At 38.4% G+C, this 4,987-nt stretch overlaps 1 protein-coding gene across 1 annotated transcript in view; it reads right to left on the reverse strand.

The window, feature by feature from the left end:
* Positions 1–4,987, reverse strand: part of MIPOL1 (mirror-image polydactyly 1) — a 354,221-nt gene that overhangs the window by 63,684 nt on the left and 285,550 nt on the right. The gene's annotated exons all lie outside the window — the stretch shown is intronic.

Genomic DNA, 4,987 nt, shown 5'->3' on the forward strand with positions numbered 1-4,987 from the left:
TAAGAATGGTTGACAGTGGTAGCTGGGCACCACCTAGTTCTTCTGGTCTCAATGTAGGTGAGGCCTTGGTTTGGGCAGACTATAAGTCCCATAGATTACTTTCTTTGGGTTTGTTTCCGTCTTTCTCTTTTGCTCCAGATGATTAGAGACCAATAGTTGTACATTAGACAGTCACTTGCAAACTCTTAGGGCCCCAGATGCTACTGACCAAACTAGGATGTAGAACACTATCTTTATGAACTATATTGTGCCAACTGACCTAGTTTCCCCACAAGACTATGGTCCTAAGTCCTCAAACCCAGTAAGCCAATCCTGCAAGGTGTTTGGTTATGTCTAGGAAGTATCCGTAACTGTGCCCCCTTAGTGCTTTATTTTATATATGAATATATATGCAGCAGACATAAACATGTATATACATATGCCTACGGAGTCCTGGTGGCGTAGTAAAGAGCTCAGGCTGCTAACCAAAAGGTCAGCAGTTTGAATCCACCAGCTGCTCCCTGGAAACCCTATGGGGCTGTCTACTCTTTCCTACAGAAACGCTATGAGTTGGAATTGGCTAGACAGCAATGGGTTTGGTTTTTGGTTTATACATGCACATCTCTATATTCTTATGTGCCTTCCTATACATATATAAATGTAATGACACACATATATAATTAATAATTATTCTATTTATCTTCTTCTAGGCTGAAAGCTATCTAGACAAGTGATTATGATGATTGAAGCATACAAAAAGATGCTGCAAGATGCTAATTAAGTTATATCAGTATAAATATTATGTTCAATTTTCTTTAAAAGGAACAGCAGATAATTGGAAAATATTTCCAGTAGATAATAAAACAAACTAAGATAACTGCAAAAAAGTGAAAAGTTAGAGAATGGCCGTCACTTTTGTAGATCCAGGATCTATTCTGCTAAGCACTTAATGAGAATGAATGAAGTCTGTGCAAATACCAATCAGCCTTATACACAGCATTTTCTTGTCACAGTTGAGATAGGATGAAGTTAAAATAAATAAAACTGTACAGAAATAACATGTATTTAGATATATTTTCTTTTTGTTAATGAATCCTATGTTAAATACATGTACTCATTAAGTCATACAGAATAAATAGCATACGAATTAAGACTAAATGAATGCAGAAGAAAATGCAGACAAATAGAATCCTAAAATGCTAAAGGTCAAATCTTTGATATGTCATTATACCTACAACCTGAAGTTATTTTGAAATGGCACCAAACACCTCACTCAATTAAATAAAGACATTTTGAAAATATAAATATTTAATAAGGGAAATTTAAAATCCACCCAGGAAATTATTTTATTAAATAAAATCATTTCAGTATATGCATACAAAGGAAATGTCGATTGGAGACTTGAATTAAAGTAGCCAAACCATATAATACAGATTGATAATGTGAATAGGAAAGTAATATAATTCTTACAGCTGCCAAAAGCTAGTCAGGGTACTTTGTTGCTGTTGTTACGTGCCAACCAGTCTGTTCCGACTCGTAGCAACCCTATGAACAACAGAATGAAACACTGCCAGGTCTTGAGCCAGTCTCACAATCGTTATGTTTCAGCCCATTGTTGCAACCACTCTGTCAATCTATCTTGTTGAGGATCTTTTTTGCTGACCCACTACCTTACCAAGCATGATGTTCCTTTTGAGGGACTGGTCCCTCCTGATAACTTATCCAAAGTACATGAGACAAAGTCTTGCCATTCTTGCTTCTAAGGGGAATTCTGGCTGTACTTCTCAGACAGATTTGTTCATTCATCTGGCAGTTCATGGTATATTCAATATTCTTCACTAACACCATAATTCAAAGGTGTCAAATCTTCTTCGGTCTTCCTTATTCACTGTGAAGCTTTCACATGCATATGAGGTGAATGAAAGTATCATAGCTTGGGTCAGGCGCACCTTAGTCCTCGGAGTGACATCTTTGATTTTCAACATTTTAAAGAGGTCTTTTGCAGCAGATTTGCCCAATGCAATACATTGTTTGATTTCTTGACTGCTGCTTCCATGGGTGTTGATTGTGCATCCAAGTAAAATGATATCCTTGACAACTTCAATATTTCTTCTGTTTATCATGATGTTGCTTATTGGTCCAGTTGTGAGGATTTTTGCTTTAAATAGAGGTGTAATTCATACTGAAGGCTATATTCTTTGATCTTCATCATCAGTAAATGCTTCAAGTTCTCTTTGCTTTCAACAAGCAAGGTTATGTCATTCACATATTGCAGGCTGTTAATGAATCTTTCTTCCATCCTGATGCCGTGTTCTTCTTCATATAGCCTAGCTTCCTGACTATTTGCTCAGCATAAAGACTGAACAAAAATGGTGACAGGAACACAAAATAATAAATGTTGGAGAGGTTGTGGAGAGACTGGAACACTTGTGCACTGCTGGTGGGAATGTAAAATGGTACAATCACTTTGAAATAGATGGTGTTCCCTTAAAAAGCTAGAAATAGAAGTATCATACAATCCAGTAATCCTACTCCTTGGAATATATCCTAGAGAAATAAGAGCCATCACACGAGTAGATACATGCACACCCATGTTAATTACAGCACTGTTCACAACAGCAAAAAGATGAAAAAAACTTAAACAAATCATGGTACATACACACAACGGAATACTATGCAACAATAAAGAACAATGAAGAATCTGAGAAACATCTCACAACATGGATGAATCTGGAGAGCATTATGCTGAGTGAAATTAGTCAGTCACAAAAGGACAAATAGTATGAGATCACTATTATAAGCACTCAAGAAAAGGTTTAAACACAGAAGAAAACATTCTTTGATGGCTATGAGGGTGAGGAGGGAGGGAGAGAGGAATTCACTAACTAGAGAGTAGACAAGAATCATCTTGGGTGAAGGGAAGGACAACACACAAACAGGTGAAGTTAGCACAACTGGACTAAACCAAAAGCTAAGAAGTTTCCTGAACACAACCAAATACTTCAAGAGACAGAGTAGCAGGGGCTGAGGCCTGGGGACCATAGTTTCAGGGGATATCTAGGTCAATTAGCATAACAAAGTTTATTAAGAAAATGTTCTGCATCCCACTTTGGTGAGTGGCGTCTAGGGTCTTAAAAGTTTGCAAGTGGCCATCTAAGATACATCAATTGGTCCCAACCTACTTGAAGCAAAGGAGAATGAAGAACACCAAAGACAGAAGTAAAATATTAGCCCAAGAGACAAAAGGGCCACATAAAACCAGAGACTCCATCAGCCAGAGACCAGAAGAACCAGATGGTGCCCGGCTACCATGAATGACTGCCCTAACAGGGAACACAACAGAGAGTCCCTGATGGAGCAGGAGAAAAGTGTGGAACAGAACTCAAACTCGCATAAAAAGACCAGACTTAATGGTCTGACTCAGACTGGAGGAACCCCCGAAGTGATGGCCCCCAGACACTATGTTAACCCACAACTAAAACCATTTCTGAAGACCACTCCACAGACAAAGATTAGACTGGACTATAAAACATAATACTCCTGAAGAATGTGCTTCTTAGTTAAAGCAGATAAATGACACCGAATGGGTGGCTCCTCTCCAAAGGCAGGATGAGAAGGTAGGAAGGGACAGGAACTGATTGGATGGACACGGGAAACCCAGGGCGGAAAGGGAGAGTGTGCTGTTACATTATAGGCAATGCAACTAGTGGCACATGACAATATGTGCATAAAATTCTGTATGAGAGATTAACTCGAGCTGTAAACTTTCACCTAAAGTACAATAAAAAAAAGTGGTGAAAGGATACAACCCTGACACGCACCTTTCCTCATTTTAAACCATGCAGTATCCCCTTGTTCTAACCGAATCACTGCCTCTGGTCTATGGACAGGATCTGCATGAGCACAAATAAATGTTTTGGAATTCCCATTCTTTGCAATGTTATCCATAATTTGTTATGATCCACACAACTGAATATCTTTGCATAGTCAACAAAATACAGGTAAACATCTTGCTAGTATTCTCTGCTTTCAGTCAAGATCCATCTGACTTCAGCAGTGATATCCCTTGTTCCACGTCCTCTTCTGAATCCAGCTTGAATTTCTGGCAGTTCCCTGTTGATGTACTGCTGCAAAAGTTTTTGAATTATCTTCAGCAACATTTTACTTGTGTGTGATATTAATGACACTGTTTGATAATTTCCACCTTCTGTTGGATCACCTTAATTTGGAATGGGCACAAATATAGATCTCTTCCAGTTAGTTGGCCAGGTAGCTGTTTTCCAAATTTCTTGGCATAGATGAGTGAGCACTTAAAGTCCTGCACTGTTCGTTGAAACATCTCAGTTGATACTCCATCAATTCCTGGACCTTTGTTTTTTGCCAATGCCTTCCTTCAGTGCAGCTTGGACTTCTTTCAATACCATTAGTTCTTCATCATATGCTACCTTCCGAAATTGTTGAACGTCAACCATTCTTTTTGGTATAGTGGAACTCTGTGTATTCCTTCCATCTTCTTATGATGCTTCCCGCATCATTTAATATTTTCCACATAGAATCCTTCAATATTGCAACTCGAGGCTTGAATTTTTTCTTCAGTTCTTTCAGCTTGAGAAATGCCAAGCATATTCTTCCCTTTTGGTTTTCTATTTCCAGGTCTTTGCACATTTCATTATAATACTTTGTCTTCTCGAGCCACCCTTTGAAATCTTCTGTTCAGCTCTTTTACTTCATCACATCTTCCATTTGCTTTAGCTACTGTATGTTCAAGGGCAGGCTTCAGAGTCTCTTTTGACATCCATTTTGGTCTTTTCTTTCCAATCTTTTTAATGGCTTTTTGCTATCTTCATGTATGATGTCCTTGATGTCATCCCACAACTTGTCTGGTCTTTGGTCGTTAGTGTTGAATGTGTCAAATCTATTCTTGAGATGGTCTCCATATTCAGGTGGGATATACTCAAGGTCATACTTTGGCTCTCGTGGATTTGCTCTAATTTTCTTCAGCTTCAAC

This window comes from Trichechus manatus, unplaced genomic scaffold, assembly GCF_000243295.1.
Source record: "Trichechus manatus latirostris isolate Lorelei unplaced genomic scaffold, TriManLat1.0 scaffold00043, whole genome shotgun sequence".
Classification (NCBI taxonomy): domain Eukaryota; kingdom Metazoa; phylum Chordata; class Mammalia; order Sirenia; family Trichechidae; genus Trichechus; species Trichechus manatus.